This window comes from Manis pentadactyla, chromosome 4 (genome assembly GCF_030020395.1).
Source record: "Manis pentadactyla isolate mManPen7 chromosome 4, mManPen7.hap1, whole genome shotgun sequence".
Lineage (NCBI taxonomy): Eukaryota > Metazoa > Chordata > Mammalia > Pholidota > Manidae > Manis > Manis pentadactyla.
In genome coordinates this window covers 144,419,548-144,440,780 of record NC_080022.1, presented here as the reverse complement: position 1 = coordinate 144,440,780, position 21,233 = coordinate 144,419,548, and the positions used below count along the sequence as shown (strand labels likewise).

Genomic DNA, 21,233 nt, shown 5'->3' with positions numbered 1-21,233 from the left:
AAGTGGCATGGCAGAGCAGTGGGTGAAAATAGAACTATTTAGTAATGAGCTGGGAAGTGGTTATTCATGCAGAATAAAATGAAATGGAGCCCCTACATCAGTGTCTTATTGAGATGGATGAGGATTTAGATATGAAATATCTGTAATCTGTAATACCTATGACCAAAAGAGGATTTGAATTCCAAAATCTGTAAATTACTCCTGCAAAAAAAAAAAAAAAAGCCTAATAAAAAATGGGCCAGGATGGAGCTGGAGGGTATTATGCTCAGTGAAATAAGCCAGGCGGAGAAAGACAAGTACCAAATTATTTCACTCATCTGTGGAGCATAAAAACAAAGCAAAACTGAAGGAACAAAACAGCAGCAGACTCACAGAACCCAAGAATGGACTAACAGTTACCAAAGGGAAAGGGACTGGGGAGGGGGAAGGGGAATAAGGGGCATTACGATTACCACACATAACATAGGCGTGGGGGGTTGGGCACGGGGAAGGCAGTATAGCACACAGAAGACAAGCAATGACTCTATGCTGATAGACAGTGACTGCAATGGGGTATGTGGTGGGGACTTGATAATGGGAATCTAGTAACCACAGTGTTGCTCATGTGATTGTATATTAATGATACCAAAATAACAACAAAAAAAATCAAGTAACTGAAAGAAAAATTTTAAAAAATGGGCCAAAGACAGAATAAACATTTCATAGCAAATAAAATATACCTGGCAAAAAATTATATGAAGAGATGCTCAACCAACTTTACCACAGAAATGCATACTGCCAAGGGATGCAGTTTTGTACCTATTTGAGTGGGAAGATGGAAGATGAGAAAGAGGAGGAGAAGGAACATGAAGAGAAGTTTACAATTGGAGAGGATGTGGCATTTCTAAAATACTATTGATGGGAATAAGGGACTCATTTCTACCCCTAGATGTACACCCAAGAAAAACTCTTGTAAATATGCACCAGAAGGCTGAATAAGAACATTCAAGCTAACAGTTCATACAGCAGAAAATGTTTCCCGTAAACAATTCCAACAAAAACATAAATCAGAGATGCTGAGTACCTATGGCATTTCTTCAGTAACAATATAGCCATGTGCGAAGCTGGGTCTCAATCTAGACTTCCTACTGACCTGATATCCTTTCTTTTTTGTTTAAACTGAATTGGGCTTCTCTTACTTTCAATTAAAGGAGTTCCTATTACACCAAAATCTAGAGAATCACTCTCTGACCTATTCAGTTAAGTATTCCTACTAATACCAGCATGTGCTTCTATGACAAAGTTCAAGACAGAGCTAATATAAAGAGAAAGAAATTTGAATGTACACCAACAAATCCAAAGAAACCAGAATTAAAATGTCTGGAGGGTGACACCCTGCTGTTGACTTTTCGAATTCTTACCTTTATTATTAGGCTGATTACAGGGAATAGATGATGACATAGTTCGTTGAAAGATCGTCTGTTCCAATAACCAGGAAAAATCTTAAGAAAGAAAAATCAGATTAGTTTGCGACAAGAGAGACCTAAACCTAAACTAATGCATAGCCTATGAAAAGTCAGCTTAGAACTGATGATGTTTTCCCAATAGAAATACTGTTGATATTGTGGTTAGATTCCTAGGTCAGACACAAACTCTAACTTAATCCTGATGCTGCTAAAACATACTACACCTGGAATTAAAATAGGAAAAATGCATTAATAGTAACTGAATACATTGTCATATAATTGGGATCATTTTAAAAGCAATTAATATTAGCAGATGTGCTGGCTAGTGAAGGAGAACTGGATTTTTGCAGATTCTAGGGAAGAAGCTTGACTCTTCACAGATTTTCAAGCTCCTAGTGCTAGTCTAACTTCAACTGAGGCTTTCCTTTTTCAAAATCAGATAAAATACCAGCACTAAGATGGTGGCATGAGAGGTGAGACAGAGAATTCCTCCCAAAACCATATATAGTGTGCAAATATAGTTAATACAACTAGCCCTAAAACAGCAACAGGAAAGAAGGCTGCACCAGACTGCATACAGACCTCACGAACAGAACAGGCCTCATGAAACAGGGTAACGTATGAAAGCCTTGATCCGGCATGACCCAAGCCCTTCCCCCAACCCAAATCACCGGCAGGAGGAAGAGAAATGGAGCGGGGAGCGGGTGAAAGCCTAAGGCTGCTGAACATCCAGCCCTAGAGGTCTGCTTTGGAGTACAAACATACATTGTGTGGTGCTCTGGAGACTGGTGGGGTTGGGGAGCTGGGACAGGTGGAATACGTGAGACACAGATTCTGGCCGTTTGCAGAGGGCGGGATCCACATGGGGCCGCTCTCGGACAAAGGAGAGGTGGGCGATCTGACAGGCTTCCTAGAGAGGGCTGCTGAAGGGGCAGGGTTTTCACGGAGCTTGCTGCATGGGAGAACGGAGAGCTAGACAAGGGTGTCTGGGTGAGCTCTGCCCAGCTGGTTGGGAACTTTGAGGAGCTTCAGGCACTCCATCCCCCTGGCTGCCTACTCAGCAACGACACCCCCAACTGTGACACGCAGCCTGCAGCACCTTCCTCCTGGCCTGCCGGCACCGGCTCACAAACCAGCAGTCACTGCACTGGCATCAGGCCAGGCAGAGGGAGGCCCCGCCTACAACACCTAGAGACGCCAAGCACAGAGGCTTACACCTGTGTGCTTGGCCCACTGGCTCTGACACCAGAGACAGGTGCTGCAGCCAGGAATCAGGAAACAGTTCTCTGTTCCCCACAGGCACCAGAACCACTCCGCTATGACCCCCAACCTCACTCTAGGGGCTGAGCAGCTCCAGAGACTAGAGCTTCTGGGCACTAGAGGGCACCACATAGAATTAGGAAACATCAAAGAACCTGCTTCAGACCAAAATCTCACAAACCCCAGAAAAAGGGCCAAATCAAACTGAACTCACCAATCTTCCTGAAAGAGAATTTAAAATAAAAATCATAAACATGCTCATGGAGGTACAGAAAAATATTCAAGAACTCAGGGACAAATTTAAATCGGAGATTCAATCATTAAGAAATTCCATACCTGAAATGAAACACACAATGGAGAGATTTAAAAGCAGATTACATGTAGAAGAAGAGACGGTAAGTGGAAGAGAAATTAGACAAGAGGAATACAAAGAAGCTGAAGCACAGAGAGAAAAAAGGATCTCTAAGAATGAAAGAATATTGAGAGAACTGTGTGACCAATCCAAATGGAACAATATTCACATATAGGGGCACCAGAAGAAGAAGAGAGAGAAAAAGGGATAGGAAGTGTTATTGAGGAGGTAATTGCTGAAAACTTCCCCAATATGGGGAAGGAGATAGTCTCTAAGGCCATGGAGGTGCACAGATGACCCAACACAAGGGACTCAAGCAAGACAACATCAAGACATATAATAATTAAAATGGCAAAGATTAAGGATAAAGACAGACTCTTAAAAGCAGCTAGAGAGAGAAAAAAGATCACATACAAAGGAAAATCAATCAGGCTACCATCAGATTTCTCAACAGAAACCTTACAGGCCAGAAAGGAGTGGCATGATGTATTTAATGCAATAAAGCAGAAGGGCCTTGAACCAAGAATACTCTACCCGGCAAGGCTATCATTTAAATTTCAAGGAGGGATTAAACAATTTTCACATAAGTAAAAGCTGAGGGAATTTACCTCCCACAAACCACCTCTACAGTGCATTTCAGAGGGACTGTTACATATGGAAGTATTCCTAAGGCTAAATAGATGTCACCAGGGAAATAAAACCACAGCAAAGTACAACAATTAATTAGTAAGCAGATTCAAAAGCAAACCAACTACCCCCAAGGTCAATCAAGCGATAAACAAAGAGTACAGAATATGATACCTAACATATAAAGAATGGAGGAGGTAAAAAAGGAGGGGAAAAAGAAAGAACCTTTAGGTTGTGTTTGTAATAGCATACAAAGTGAGTTAAACTAGACTGTTACAAAGTAAGGGAATTATCCTTGAAATTTGGTAACCACGAATCTAAAGCCTGTAGTAGCACTAAGTACATACCTATCAATAATCACCCTAAATGTTAATGGTCTGAATGCACCAATCAAAAGACACAGAGTCACTGAATGGATAAAAAAAAAGACCCATCTATCTGCTGCCCACAAGAGACTCACTTGAAACCCAAAGACATACACAGACAGAAAGTAAAGGGATGGAAAAAGATATTTCATGCAACTAACAGGGAGAAAAAAGCAGGAGTTGCAGTACTTCTATCAGACAAATTAGGCTTCAAAACAAAGAAAGTAACAAGAGTCAAAGAAGGACATTACATAATGATAAAGGGGTCAGTCCAACAAGAGAATATAACTATGATAAATATCGATGCACCCAACACATGGTGCACATATGTGAAACAAATACTAACAGAATTAAAGGGGGAAATAGAATGCAACACATTCATTTTAGGAGACTTCCAACACACCACTCACTACAAAGGACAGATCAACCAGACAGAAAATAAGTAAAGAAACAGAGGCACTGAACAACATATTAGAACAGATGGACCTAACGGACATCTACAGAACACTTCATCCAAAAGCAATAGGATACACATTCTTCTCAAGCGCAAACAGAACATTTCCAAGAATAGATCATATACTAGGCCACAAAAAGAGCCTCAGTAAATTCAAAAAAGATAGAAATTGTATCAACCAGCTTCTCAGATCACAAAGGTATGAAACTAGAAATAATTACACAAAGAAAAAGAAAGAGCCCACAAACACATGGAGGCTTAATAACATGCTTCTAAATAATCGATGGGTCAATGACCAAATAAAATCGGAGATCAAGCACTATATGGAGACAAATAACAATAATTCAACATTGCAAAATGTGTGGGACACAGCGAAGGCTGTGCTAAGAGGGAAGTATATTGCAATACAGGCCTACCTCAGGAAAGAAGAACAATACCAAATGAACAGTTGAAAATTACAATTAATGACACTAGAAAAGAACAAATGAGGCAGTAGAAGGAGGGACATAATAAAGATTGGAGCAGAAATAAATAAAATTGAGAAGAATAAACCAATAGAGAGAATCAGTGAAACAAAGAGCTGGTTCTTTGAGCAAAGAAACAAAATACATAAACCCCTAGCCAGACTTATCAAGAAAAAAAGACAGTCTTACACATAAACAGAATCAGAAATGTGAAAGGAAAAATCACTATGGACACCACAGAAATACAAAGAATTATGAGAGAATCCTATGAAAAATTACATGCTAACAAACTGGATAACCTAGAAGAAATGGACAACTTTCTAGAAAAATAAAACCTCCAAGGCTGACCCCGGAAGAAACAGAAAGTCTGAATAGACCAATTACCAGCAAGGAAATTGAATTGGTAATCAAAAAATTACCTAAGAACAAAGACTCTGGACCAGACGGTTTCACTGTTGAATTTTATCAAACATTTAGTGAAGACCTAATACCCATCCTCCTTAAAGTTTTCCACAAAGTAGAAGAGGAGGGCATACTCCCACTCATTCTACAAAGCCAACATCACTCTAATACCAAACCCAGGGAAAGACACCACAAAAAAATGAACATTACAGACCAATATCCCTGATGAACATAGATGCAAAAATACTCAACAAAATATTAGCCAACCGAATTCAAAAGTACATCAAAAAGATCATCCATCATGATCAAGTAGGATTCATCCCAGGTATGCAAGGATGGTACAACATTCGAAAATCCATCAACATCATCCACTACATCAAGAAAAAGGACAAAAACCACATGATTATTTCCATAGACGCCAAAAAGCATTTGACAAAATTCAACATCCATTCATGATAAAAACTCTCAATAAAATGTGTATAGAGGGCAAGTACCTCAACATAAGAAAGGCTATATATGACAAACCCACAGTCAGCATTATACTTAACAGCAAGAAGCTGAAAGCTTTTCCTTTAAGATCAGGAACACGACAAGGATGCCCAGTCTCCCACTTTGATTCAACATCGTTCTGGAGGTCCTAGCCACGGCAATCAGACAACACAAAGAAATAAAAGGCATCCAGTTTGGTAAGGAAGAAGTCAAACTATCCCTGTTTGCAGATGACATGATATTGTATATAAAAAACCCTAAAAAATCCACTCCAAAACTATAGATCTAATATCTGAATTCTGCAAAGTTGCAGGATACAAAATTAATACACAGAAATCTGTTGCATTCCCATACACTAACGATGAACTAGCACAAAGAGAAATCAGGAAAACAATTTCATTCACAAAGGCATCAAAAAGAATAAAATACCTAGGAATAAACCTAAGCAAGGAAGTGAAAGACCTTTACTCAGAAAACTACAAGACACTCTTAAGAGAAATTAAAGAGGATACCAATAAATGGAAACACATCCCGTGCTCATGGATAGGAAGAATTTATATTGTCAAAATGGCCATCCTGACTAAAGCAATCTACAGATTCAATGCAATCCCTATCAAAATACCAACAGCATTCTTCAATGAACTAGAGCAAATAGTTCTAAAATTCATATGGAACCACAAAAGACCCCGAATACCCAAAGCAATCCTGACAAGGAAAAATAAGGGGGGGGGGTTTATGCTCCCTGACTTCAAGCTTTACTACAAAGCTACAGTAATCAAGACAATTTGGTACTGGCACAAGAACAGACCCACAGAACACTGGAACAGACTACAGAGCCCAGATATAATCCCAAGCATATATGGTCAATTAATATATGATAAAGGAGCCATGGATATACAATGGGGAAAGGACAAACAATTTTCCTGTTCAACAGCTGGTGGTGGCAAAACTGGACAGCTACATGTAAGAGAATGAAACTGGATTATTGTCTAGCTCTATACACAAAAGTAAACTCAAAGTGGATCAAAGACATGAATATAAGTTATGAAACCATAAAACTCTTAGGAAAAAATATAGGCAAAAATCTCTTGGACATAAACATGAGCAATTTCTTCATGAACATATCTCCCCGGGAAAGGGAAATAAAAGCAAAAATGATCAAGTGGGACTACATCAAACTAAAAAGCTTCTGTACAGCAAATGACACCATCAGTAGAACAAAAAGACATCCTACAGTATGGGAGAATATATTCATAAATGACAGATCCGATAAAGGGTTGACATCCAAATTATATAAAGAGTTCACGCACCTCAACAAACAAAAAGCAAATAAACCAATTAAAAATTGGGCAGAGGAACTGAACAGACAGTTCTCCAAAGAAGAAATTCAGATGGCCAACAGGCATATGAAAAGATGTTCCACATCACTAATCGGCAAAGAAATGCAAATTAAAACCACAATGAGATATCATCTCACACCAGTTAGGATGGCCAACATCCAAAAGACAAACAACAACAAATGTTGGCGAGGATGTGGAGAAAGGAGAACCCTCCTACACTGCTGGTGGGAAGGTAAATTAGTTCAACCACTGTGGAAAGCAGTATGGAGGTTCCTCAAAATGCTCAAAATAGAAATACTATTTGACCCAGGAATTCCATTCCTAGAAATTTACCCTAAGAATGCAGCAGCCCAGTTTGAAAAGACAGATGCACCCCTACGTTTATTGCAGCACTATTTACAACAGCCAAGAATTGGAAGCAACCTAAGTGTCCATCAGTGGATGAATGGATAAAGAAGATGTGGTACATATACATAATGGAATATTATTCAGCCATAAGATGAAAACAAATCTTACCATTTGCAACATCATGGATGGAGGGAGCTAGAGGGTATTATGCTCAGTGAAATAAGCCAGGTGGAAAAAGACAAGTATCAAACGATTTCACTCATCTGTGGAGTATAAGAACAAAGCAAAAACTGAAGGAACAAAACAGCAGCAGACTCACAGAACCCAAGAATGGACTAACAGTTACCAAAGGGAAAGGGATTGGGGAGGATGAGTGGGAAGGGAGGGATAAGGGGAAAAAAGGGGCATCACGATTAGCATATATAATGTAGTGGGGGAGGAAACAGGGAAGGCTGTATAACACAGAGAAGACAAGTAGTGATTCTATAGCATCTTACTATGCTGATGGACAGTGACTGTAATGGGGTGTGTGGTGGGGACTTGATAATAGGGGGAGTCTCATAACCATAATGTTGTTCATGTAACTGTACATTAATGATAGCAAAAAAAAGAAAATACCAGCACTATTCTTTTCTTAGTCCAATTTAGGGTTATATATTGGCTCACAAATGGAAGAGACAGAAGAGGAAGTGGGAAGAGGTTTTAAGGGAATTAAATGGAAATGTGTAAATAAAGATGAAGAGGCAAATAAATAAGAGGCAAGTGTTCCTGAAACAAAGATATGTTCAGTTACTGAAACTGACCTCCGAGTAAACTGAGAAGGATTGAACAGGCTTTCCTTCAAAGTAAATGGAAAGGGAGTAGGGAAGAAAACCAGGCTTGCTTGGATCTTTGTTCCAGGCAGTACTATTGAGAGAAAATAATGTGCTTTCCATATGGAATAGATAACTTCTAAGTCTGTAGAAGAAAACAAGAGGTAGTGCACCATTGATTGTATCCACTAGAGATGAGTAAATTAGGTGTTGAAATTTGAGGACTATTGATCTTGCCCCAAATCCCCAAAACAAAAACCTTCCCGCCACCCTAACCAAACATATCTTTATTTCAAACCCCCTGTCCTCACTTGGCTCAGCAGGCACCATGACGTTGACCTATTCCTTCACAGCAAACTGCCTCACTTGGTTGACCCTCACATGCCAGCAATCCGGCTCTTAGGAAACACCGCACAGCAGAATTGCTCTATTTTCAGTGCACAGATATATCCACAAAGACTTCCTTCATCATATACTGCAAGAAATTTGCATGAATAATTTATATTCTTCTCTGTACAGAAGTGAAAGACAGGTAACTTCTTTTTTTTTAATTATTCTTCTTCTTTTAATTTTGGTATAATTAATCTACAATTACATGAAGAACACTGTGTTCACCAGGCTTCCCCCATCACCAAGTCCCCCACACACACCCCACCACAGTCACTGTCCATCAGTGTAGCAAGATGCTGTATAATCACCACCTGTCTTCTGTGTTGCACAGCCCTCCCCGTAACCCCCCCAACACTATACATGCTAATCGTAATGCCCCCTTTCTTCCCCCCACCTACCCGTTGTTATCCCTCCTTTCCCACCCATCCTCCCCAGTCCCTTTCCCTTTGGTAACTGCCAGTCCATTCTTGGGTTCTGTGATTCTGCTGCTGTTTTGTTCCTTCAGTTTTTCTTTGTTCTTATACTCCACATGAGTGAGATCATTTGGTACTTGTCTTTCTCCACCTGGCTTATTTCACTGAGCATAATACCCTCTAGCTCCATCCATGTTGTTGCAAATGGTAGGGTTTGTTTTCTTCTTATCGCTGAATAATATTCCATTGTGTATATGTACCACCTCTTCTTTATCCATTCATCTACTGATGGACACTTAGGTTGCTTCCATTTCTTGGCTATTGTAAATAGTGCTGCGATAAACATAGGGGTGCATCTGTCTTTTTCAAACTGGGATGCTACATTCTTAGGGTAAATTCCTAGGAGTGGAAATCCTGGGTCACATGGTATTTCTATTTTGAGCATTTTTAGGAACCTCCATACTGCTCTCCACAATGGTTGAACTAATTTACATTCCCTCCAGCAGTGTAGAAGGGTTCCCCTTTCTCCACAACCTCGCCAACATTTGTTGTTGTTTGTCTTTTGGATGGTAGCCATCCTTACCGGTGTGAGGTGATATTTTATTGTGGTTTTAATTTGCATTTCTCTGATGACAAGTGATGTGAAGCATCTTTTCATGTGTCTGTTGGCCATGTGAATTTCTTTAGAGAACTAAGACAGGTAACTTCTTAATGGGGTTGTCTATTTCTTTTCCTAGCTTGTCAAGATCACTAGTCTCTGCTTTAAAGCCAATTACTTTGGGCTTATCTTCATCTAAACCAATAAACAAATATCCCTCATCAGTATTTGCAAATACAGAGACATAATGAGGGAGAATTAATGCGTTCTACCAACTTTTCTGTTGAGAAGTATTTCATTTCAATGTGTGTGGATTCCATAAAGGCAAGTTTTTCTCTGTATTTAAGTTGCATCCTGTCAAAAAGTCATCAGCCAAGTCCTCCATGTTGCATTCTTCTTGTACATACATATGGGTCCTGTTTGGAGGCAATCTGGATCTTAAACTAAATCTCCCTTCAGTTTCTTTTATGTCTTTCAGGAACTCCAAAGCAGCAGCTGCACTCATGACGTTTGCAGATGTTACATCTCTTTTATATAAATTGGAGCTCAAGGTGATAATTGGCAAACCAGAGGTTTTTGAGCCCCATGATTTGACAAAAATCAGAAAACATTTAAGAATTTTCCAAATCTAGTTCTATTCCACCTTTTTGGTAAATATAGTTTTCATTCTCAATTTCAGCCTTGATTATTCCCCCCACCAGAATTTAGCAAAGTACCCAGAGCTTGTAAGACTTTTCCATTCTGCTTTTTTCTCAGTGAGCAATCTTTCATATTTTTTCTATCCTTTTCTCCAAGAGTGACTTCCCACAGCTAGAACCAGCTCAGCATAGTTAGTTCCCAAATCAATACTGATGTTCATTTTCCCAGCAGCCATTCAATTTTCAAGCAGAAATCCTTTTTAGTAAAACAGAACAGAGCCATTAGAATAGGACCTGAGCAGAAGGCACAGCAAATTCTGTGTTGTGAGGCAAACCTAGCAAAATCCTTTCCTATACATATTCCACTGGGTACTATGGTAAGGGTACAGGTATGATGTAATTTTTTTTTTGGACAGATTTTGAGCTAAGACTATAATAATTTCAACTCCTATAACATTTTTGCATTTTTGTCCATAGTTTTTCATATATGATCTTCTGCTTTATTCTTGTCTTCATCTATGTTTATATCGTCTTTCTAATCCCTAAGATTATGTAACTTGTTTTCTCTCTCTTCTCCTTAAATAAGCCCCTGAGGGGAGCCTATCTATGTTTTTTATCTCAGTGAATCAAGTTTTAGTTTTATATATTACTTTTACTTTTATTTTAAATAATTTTAACTTTTACCTTAACTATCTCATTTTATAGGGAATCCTTTGGGAAAACTCATTGGGGTCTAAAGACATCCAGCAATATGCCATATTAACCATTTTTCCTTCTTGCAAGAATGAATTAGATTCACAAATTTTGCCCATTGATCTTAAGAAAGGTGGGCCAACTCACTGTACTCTTCCTATCAGATACTCATGTATTTTCAATGGGGCAAAATTCTTATATGCACAATATCTGCTTTAGTATACATACCCCTAATCTATCAGTTCTGTCTCCTTACTTGGATCTCGGCTTTGTTATAGATGGCCTAGAGACAGTCAACAGTAGAGTCTGTCCTGGAGAATGTTCCGTGTGCACTTGAGAATATATATTCTACTATTGCTGAATTGAGTGTTCCATAAATGTCTGTTAGGTCCAACTAGTTTGTAGCATAGTTCAAGTTTTTCTTTCCTTATTGATCTTCTGACTGATTGTTCTGTCCATATTATAAGTAGGATACTTAAGACTCCAACTACTTTTGTAGAGCTGTCTATTTCTTCCTAGAGTTCTTTCAATATTTGCTTCACATATTTAGGAGCTCTGATGTTTTGTGTATACATATTTATAATTATTACATCTTCGTAACTTGATCCTTTTATCATTATATAATGTCCTTCTTTGTCTCTTATGTTTTCTACTTAAAGACTATTTTGCCCAATATTAGCGTAGCCCCCTGTTCTCTCTTGGTTATTATTTGCATGGAATAACTTTTTCCATCTTTCACTTTCAACTTATGTGTGTCCTTAGATCTAAAGGTGTCTTCATCTGTTCTGCTTATCTATGCCTTTTGATTGGGTAGGGCAATCCACTCGCACTGAAAGTAATTACTGATGGGGAATGATTTTACTATCGCTATTTTATTACATGTTTTTTGTATGTGTTGTGACATTTTTGTCCTTTCTTTCCTCTCTTACTGCTTTCCTTTGTGTTAAACTTTTCCCATAACTTACCTTAAGGTTCACTGTTGATGTTGTCCTTTCTATGGGTTTGAACAAATGTATAACAACAGGTATCCATTATTAGACTATCATACAGAGTGTTTTCATTGCCCTAAAAATCCACTGTACTCTGTTCATCCCTTCCCAAACCCCAATCCCTGACAACTACTAATCTTTTTACTATCTTTATTGTTTTGCCTTTTGAGAATGTCAGAGTTGGGATCATATAGTATATAGACAATCCAAATTGGCTTCTTTCACTTCATAATATGCATTTAAATTTTTTTCATGTCTTTTCAAAGCTTGATAGCTCATTTATTTTTAGCATTAAATAATATTCCATTGTCTGGATGTACCAGTTGTTTTATCCATTCACCTACTGAAGGACATTTTGGTTGCTTTTAAGTTTTGGCAGTTAAGAATAGAGCTGCTAAAGCATCCATGTGCAGATTTTTGTGTGGACATAAGATTCCAACTCCTTTGGGTAAGTACCAAAGATCAATATTGCTGGATAGTATGGTAAGATTATGTTTAGTTTTGTAAAAAACTGCCAAAGCTTCTTCCAAAGTGATTGTACCATTCTACATTCCCACTAGCAATGATGCTCCATATCTTTGCCAAGATTTGGTGTTGTCAGTGTTCTGGGTTTTAGCTATTCTAATCGACGGGCAGTGGTATCCCACTGTTTGACTTTGCATTTTGTTGATGGCTTTATGATGTGGAACATCTTTTCATATGCTTATTTTCCATCTGTGTATCTTCTTTAGTGAAATGCTTGTTACGAAGGTTTTTGGCTCTTTAAAAATTGGGTTGTTATCTTACTGTTGAGTTTTAAGAGTTCTTTTTGTATTTTGGATAATGGTATTTTATCAGGTGTCTTTTGCAAATATTTCCTACAAGTCTGTCTTGTCTTTTCATTCTCTTGACATTGTCTTTCGCAGAGCAGAAGTTTTTAATTTAATGAACTCCAGTTTACCAACTCTTTATTTCATGGATCATGCTGTTGGGTGTTGTTTCTTAAAAATCATTGCTTTACCTAAGGTCATATAAGTTATCTCCTACATTACTTTCTAGTAGTTTTATACTTTTGAATTTTACATTCAGGTCTGTGATCCATTTTGAGTTAATTTTTCTCCTGTACAAAATTAGTGTCTAGATTCATTTTCTTTGCATGTAGATGTCCAGTAGTTCCAAAAAACCACTGGGAAAAGACTTTCTTTGCTCCACTCTATTGCCTTTGCTCATTTGTCAAAGATCAGTTGACCATATTTATGAGGATCTATTTTTGGGTTCTCTACATATAGATGTTTTATACATTTGTACCTAAATATTTCATTTTGGGACATGATAATGTAAATGATGTTATATTTTTAATTTCAAATTCTACTTGTTCATTGCTGGCATATGGGAAAGTGCCTTACTCTGTATATTAGCTTTGTATCTTGCAGTATTGCTGTAATTGCTTATTAGCTCCAGGAACATTTGTTTTTGTTTTACTGTTGATTCTTTTGGATTTTCTACACAGATGACTGTGTCATCTGTGAACAAAAACAATTTTATTTCTTCCTTCCCAATCTGTGTACCTTTCTCTTTTCTTGTCTTACTGCATCAGCAGTGATTTCCAATACAATGCTGAGCAGATGTGGTGAGAGGTTTTTGCCTCATATCTAATCTTAGTGGGAAAGCTTCAAGTTTCTCACTATTAATTATGTTAGCTCTATTTTTTCTGTAGATAATCTTTATCAAGTTGAGGGAGTTCCTCTTTATTCCTAGTTTACCTACAGTTTTGATCATGAATAATTCAGGTTTTGGATTTTGTCACATACTTTCCCTGCACCTATTGATGTGATTAGTGATTTTTCTTCTTTAGCCTGATGATGTAATGGATTGCACTGATCAATTTTCAAAAGTTGAACTTGTCTTGCTTACTTGATACATATAATTCTTTTTATACATTGTTGCATTCAATTTTCTAATACATTTTTAAGGATTTTTGTATCTGGGTTCATGAAAGATAATGCTCTGTAGCTTTCTCTTCTTGTAATGCAATTTTCTGGTTTTGGCATTAGAGTAATTCTGGCCTAACAGAATGAATTAGGAAGTATTTCCTCAGCTACTATCCACTGAAGGAGATTGTAGAAAACAGGTATAATTTCAGCCTTAAATGTTTGGTAGAAGTCACCAATGAACCCATCTAGATATGGGGCTCCTAGTTGGGAAAGTTATTAATTGTTGATACAATTTCTTTTATGTGTGTGTGTGTGTGTGTGTATATATATATATATATACATATATATATATATGTATATATATATGCCTATTCAGATTGCCTATTTCTTTCTGTGTAAGTTTTGACAGATTATGTCTTTCAATGAATTGGTCCACTTTATCTAGGTTAACAAATCTGTGGGCATAAAGTTGTTCAAAATATTCCTCGAATATCTTTTCAATGTCCATGGAGTCTACAGTGATGTCCCCTTTTTCATTTCTGATATTATGTGTCTTTTTTCTTAGACTACCTAGAGACTAATCAATCACATTGATCTTTTCAAAGAACCAGCTTTTGGTTTTGTTGCTTTTCTCTATTGATTTCATGTTTTCAATTTCATTGATTTCAGCTGTATTATTTCTTTTCTTTTTGAATATATTCAATTTTCTAATATTTTTTTAAGGATTTTTGCATCTGGGTTTTATATATATATATATATGGTAAATATATTTCTTATTTCTTTTCTTCTTCTTCAATATAATTTGCTCCTCCTTTTCTAGTTTTTTCCTATGGTGGAAACTTAGATAATTAATTTTAACTATTTCTTCTTTTCAGATATATACACTCAATGCTATATATTTCCCTCTGAGCATTGCTTATGCTGCATTCCACAAATTTTGATAAATTGTGCTTTCATTTTCACTTAATTCAAAATAATTTTTCTCTTGAGATTTCTTCGACCCATGTGTAATTTTGAAATACATTGTTTAATCTCTATATGTTTTGGGATTTCCACTTATCCTTCTGTTATTTCTAGTTTAATTCCATTGTGGTCTTGGAGCAGCTATTATATATATTTTATCTTCTTTTACATTTGTTAAGGTGTGCTCTATGGCCCAGTATGTGGTCTATCTTGATGAATTTAATTGATTTTTGTATGATATGTTTCAGTTCCATTCTCATTTCCTTTTGTGTATTCTATAGATTTGTATGTGTGTTGTTATCATAAGAATTACATATAAATCCTAAAGTTATGACAACCTGTCTTAAATTGATACCAACTTAACTTCAACCATAGAGAAATACTCTACTTCTTTACAACTGGTTCCTCCCTCACTTTGCTATTAATGTCACAAATTGTATCTTTATATACTATGTACCATTAACATATATTTTTTGTGCATGTCTTTTAAATTTTGTAGAAAGTAAAAAATGGATGTACAAAGCAAAATTACAATAGTGCTTTAAAAAATATTTGTCCATGTATTTTCCTTTCCAGAGACTGTTATATTTTCATATGATTTAGTTACTGTTGAGTGTCTTTTCATTTCATATTGAATTAATCCTCTTTAGCATTTCTTGTATTAGTGGTAATGAAATCCCTCAGCTTTTGTTTGGGAGTATCTTGATTTCTCCTTTATTTTTGAAAGAGTTTTGCCAGATAAAGAATTCTCAGTTGACGGGTTTTCTTGTTTTTTTTTAAGCACTTTAAATATATCATCCCACTACTTCCTGGCCTCCATATTTTTTTGCTGAGAAATTGGCTGTTAATCATTTTACATGATGAGTTGTTTCTTATAAAAGCAAGATTTGCTTTGACTTTGGCAGTTTAATTATAATGTGTCTTGATACACATCTCTTTGGGTTTATCCTACTGGGACTTTATTGAGTGAGCCTCTTGATCTGTAGATCCACATATTTCATTAAATTTAGGAAGTTTTCAGCCCTTATTTCCTCAAATAATCTCTGTTCCTTTCTCTCTTTTTCTGGACACCTATAATGTGTATATTGGTCCATTTGTTAGAATTCCACAAATCACCATGGCTTTGCTTTTCTTATTTTTTTTCTACCCCTCAGCCTTAATAATATCATCTGTCTTAAAATTCACTGATTCTTTCTTATGCTTTCTCAAATCTGCTGAACCCCTCTAACAGTTTTTTCACTTCAGATATTGTATTTTTCAGCTCCAGAACTTTTCTTTTTATAATTTCTATTATTTTTGCTGATGATCTCGTTTTGTTCATACACTGTTTTCCTGATTTCTTTAGTTCTTTGGCCATTTTTTCTTTACCTCTTTGAGCATACTTAAGACAGTTATTTTAAAGCCTTTGTCTAATATGTCTAACGTCTGGGCTCCCTCAGGGAGAGGTTCTGCCATTTCACTTTCTTTTGTACGGGCCATGTTTTCCTGTTTCTTTGTATGCCATGCAAGTTTCTGTTGAAAAGCAGGAATCTGAAAAAACAGTCACCTTTCCCAGTCTTTGAAGACAGGCTCCGTACTAGACGGTCCTTCACTGATTAGCTAGGCATGCTCTGAGCACAAGGAAATCAGCCTCACATGAAAGCCAAGGTCTTCTCAGGTCTCCTCTGAATATGAATCCTGCATGTGCATTACTCAGTTCCTCTACATACATAGCTGCTTTTGAATGTATTCATTTCCCAGAGAATCTCACCCCAGCTCCTCTTCCAGGTTTTAGATGGTTGTTGCATGTGTCCAGCTACTGAAAAGTCTGTAGTCTCCCTGAAGCCTTCATGAGTAGTGGCTCCCACTTCCCCCCACCTGAGATTTGAGTTAGGGGATAGAGACCAATCCTTCTGGTTAGAACGTTGCAAATAAAGTCTGTTCTGCCATCTGCAGTTCCAGGGAGGGAACTGGACTGTTATGCCCTCCAGACCAAGACCTTGCCAAGCCAGAGAGGAGTTGAGGCAAGGACAAGTAAAAATGTCATATATAACCACTTTTGGAAAACAATGATTTGCTATTTTTAAAAACCTTATTAACTGCTGTATAATTTAATATATGGTATTAACATGTCACTATTCTCCTACAGCTTGGAACTGAAGTTGTTTTCAATTGTGCAATATTAACTATACTAAGATCTTGGCTCAGTTATACTGAGACTTGAATGTGCTAATCACATGTCCTAATTGGCATAGAGTCCAAGAGGCCCCCTGCCAAAGTACTTCAGCTCTGTATACAGATATGGTTCAAATATAAGTAAAGACGTTTTGGGATGGAGAATGAGAGGCCAGAACAAGCAGACAGAACAACCAGGAATGGAATCCAATATGGGAAAAGTCATAGAAGTGAAGAAAGAGCCTGGATCTGTGGAAATTAAGGTTGAGGCTAAAATATGAAGTTATGCTTGATCTTAGGTACATAAGCAAGCCAAAATTATTTAAGTATATAAAGCATACATAAATATATATACACAGAGAGGTTTCTAAAAGTTGAATTACCTGGTCACATGATGAAATATTTAAATATCTTGATATGTATTGTCAAATAGTTTCCTAAAAAATTATATGAGATCTTTCTCTAGCTACTTTATATTGGGGAGGGTTACAGGGCTCTATCTGCCCTGTACCTTTTGGGGCAAGGAGGCTATTTTTCCAGGTCTACTACAGTGCAGCACCATTTCCTCAGGGTTGCTCAAAAACTCAGAGCTGAGCCAGAAGGAAGCTGCCTCTCTAAGAGATCTGGGGATCTAGTCATTCATTCAAACAGGCCCTGACCTGGATTCCTAGAAGAAAGCTTTTAAATATGACCCTGAGGGTTCCCCTAAAAAGTAAAACTAACAGAAGAAGTCTTCACTTCCGGTAGATGAACAACAATTAAGCCAGGTAAACACAGTCATTTAAATTTAAATAATAATAGTCTTAGTGTGGCATAATTATGCAAAAAATCAGAGGGAGATGTGTATTCTTGCCATACTTTGCTTACTCCACAGAACAGTACAGTGTTCTTTAGACACAACTTCTTCCTATTTTTTATACAAGGGATACCTCAAATGCACATCCATCTTCCCTGCTGAACTGACAGAAGAGACTCTCCATTTCTATGCCAAAAGGCTGCAAGGGAATCACTTCCATTTATGCTCTTCAATACAGTCTCTTCTATACCCACCCTACCAAACACCCATTGCTACCCATTTCTTCTTGCAGCTCTTTAACTACAGTCCTCTCACCTCTCCTCCCAGCCTACCACCCAGCACCCTCTGCATTCCTTCAGCACCCTTCTAGTTCACCCACAATGTGCACATCTCAGCCCAAAGAGCTCTGGTATGCCTTCCCATACCACTGGGAAACTTATAACCCAAAGAAGCTATAGATGAGTCATCTACAAAGGACCCAAAGCTTTTGGGTTAGTATGGAATTCTAACAGTGCCAGTCTAACACTGCAGCTGTGTAAAACTCTCTATGGTTCAAAACTACAATCTTCGGTACACAATCCTTAAGAATGTGGAACACAGTCCTTTAAAAATATGCTGGTGACTGGAGCCTACCAAATTCCTATGGCCTAAAAATCACAGCCCTCACTTTGAACCCTAGATCTAGGTTTACAGATTAGTTTTTCCCTTTAAAATTTTCTATACTTTTAACTGTGGAGAAAATCCTATCAGACCTGGATTTGGAATTTAGGCTGTGTTGTTGGATATTTTTAATGAGAAAAAGAATGGCATTCACATCTCCTTAGTTATGCCAGAATGCAGGTTGGTGGGAATTGCACAGAAAGCCAAGACAAGTGACAGGAATTACCCCTGGGGAACAAAACCATACTGCATTCTTGGCCCTCCTTCTATGGCACTCTGTATTTAGTTTAGGAGGGCACAGTTCTCATCCTTCCTCCCTTCTAGATTATAAACCTTGGCAGGGCACAACAGTGCTTGGTGTCTCTTTCTGGATCTAGGAGCAGTTCGTAAGTTACTCGTCTGCTGTATTTTACCTACAGAACCTATTCCCCAACTCCCTTCATTTCGGGACCCCAGGGGTGCAGGGCACCCCCACCGATCTTCGGAGACCTGCACTTCCCTGACCTGTCCATACAACTCTCTGATGTCTGGGCCTCATTAGCCCCTGCTTCAGACTGACTCCACAGAACCTGCTGCTGCCCCCTTCAGGGCTCTCTAAGGTGCTTCCCAGCCCTCGCAGGGGCGATGTCTTGCCCTGACCAGCAAGCTCCCAGGCGCCTGGCTCCAAGAGCGGGCTGCCCCGCGGGTTGTTTCTGGGGACAAAAACCAAGGAGCCAACACTCCCAAATGGGAGAGAAATCAGCGGGCGCGGGGCGGGGGTAGCGGGTAGGAGTGCGGGCGGCGGGGATGGTGCTGGCTCTGCCCCATCTGCTCTGGAAGCCAGCAAACCAGACTTAAAGGGGTAAAAAGCCAAGGTCAGGGTGATTTTGCAAAGGTAGGAGACAAACACCCTCCCGACCTGCTCCCACACGGCACGATACCTTATAGGTGCGGAAGTGTCCGTTAGGAGGGGCAGGAGGGCGAACGCGCTTGAAAGACGGAGCTCCCAGTCGAGGGCGACACGGCCCACTGTCCAAACTTATGGACCCGACGAGACGGGAGTTCAAGTCTCACGTGATGGCGGAAGAGTTCTCCTTTCCTATCTGCTTATCTCTATCTTTTATATTCTGTATTGTAGAACTAAAAAAATAAGGGTCATTAAAAAACAAACAAGAAAGGGCTCGGCGAGCGCCCGGGCCGTGCGGGTCTGCTCCGCACCGGGAAAGAGTCCCGGCTCTTCCGCGTTCTGCGCGGCAGCCGCTCGCGCGCTTGGCGCAGGCGTCGGGTGGGCGGTTCCGGAGCCGCGCTCGCGGGGCAGGGACGTGTCCAGTGCCGCGCGAACAGGGAGGGGCTCCGCGCTTTCTTTGAGCGTCCTCGTGTGCGACCCACTCCGCCGAAGAGATCCCAGGTCCCGCCCTTTTCAGCTCTACTGCCATCCCCGGAGCGGCACTACTGGTCCCTTGTCTAAAAGAGCAGTTGCCCCGGAACTCGATGAGAGCTGCTGTCAATGCGCAGAGAGGACGAGAGCGGGCTGCCTCGCGGGCGGCACATTCGGTCACACGCATCCTTCCAACTCTGAGGAGCACCTTGGGGCCACAGGGGATGAGTCTGGACCCAGCTCCCTGGCTTCCCTCAGGGGATAAAGCCCTCTGGCCGCTTTGCATATCTCAGGTCCCCTTTTAGTGGTAACGATGGCGATGCACGTTTCCCCAGCCCATCCCCTCTGAGACCTGTCGCGGCACCCACAGCGTTTGAAAAGCACACAGGCCAATTGCTGAGGAAGGGGTATGGAGGGGAGGAGCGTGGAGAAGTTGTCGTGTCAATGTAGGAGGTAACCAACAGGTCTTGGCACAACACAGCAGAACGAAAAGTGACAGGAAACTACCAGAAAATATCTGTGGAACATGGGAGCATTTCTGGCATTTTCAGAAATCTTAATGGAGGGAAATGAAATAAAAGACCCAACTTGCTGTATTTACCCATAGAGCTCAGACAGTATTAGTTGGACACTAAAAATCTCAGTGACACAGATAGCTGGGGAACTTAGGGACATACAGATGGCAAAGGGATAGTTTTTTCTAGTATAAAGTAAAAGAAATTGAACTAAACACTTTGACCCTCCCTCTCTTCCCTTTGTGTTTAATCTAGAGGCAAGAGAAAGGGCAAACGGGCAGGTGATAATGGAGTTTGGGGTGAACTGCATTGCCTGCGGGCAGGAGCCACTGGCAGGCTCACAACTCACAATGGACACAGGAAAATGAGATAGGTGACAATATAAAGCCTCAGCCGTTCAGCTCAACACAACTCTGTTAGGCACAATTTAACTGCATGGTTGGCTACGGTTTTGCTAAGGGCTTCATCAGAGTTCCAGTTTCTTCCTCTGCCCAGTTCTGCTCCTTTCAACCCAACCTGCAACGTGCTGTGAGAGGATCTAGCAGACTCTGGAGCCACAGGAAAGATAGTGTGGCAGACCTATGATAGATGACCAAAGACATTTCGCTGCTTTGGATTAGTAAGAGAGGCAAGAGAGGACCATGGTTTACCATGAAAAGAGGAAAAATTGTCAGGTTTGGATGCTGGTTCTTGTGCTTTTACAGAAGTCCCAAACTGACAATGGCTTAAAGAAATTAGAAGGTTATTCTCACTGAGAAGTAAAAGATGATGTGCTAGTTCTCATCTAAGAAGTTAT

The 21,233-nt window shown here is 39.2% G+C and overlaps 1 protein-coding gene and 1 pseudogene across 1 annotated transcript in view; both read right to left on the bottom strand.

The window, feature by feature from the left end:
- Nucleotides 1-19,622, bottom strand: part of LOC130683472 (leucine-rich repeat-containing protein 37B-like) — a 72,640-nt gene extending 53,018 nt beyond the window's left edge. The window contains exons 1-2 of the mRNA XM_057501118.1: nt 19,486-19,622; nt 1,401-1,481 (exon numbers count right to left, since the gene is read on the bottom strand). The gene's annotated coding sequence lies outside the window, so the exon portion shown is untranslated. The remainder of the gene's footprint in view (nt 1-1,400; nt 1,482-19,485) is intronic.
- Nucleotides 7,094-13,668, bottom strand: LOC130683471 (ribonuclease SLFN12-like; annotated as a pseudogene).
- Nucleotides 19,623-21,233: the final 1,611 nt, after the last annotated feature.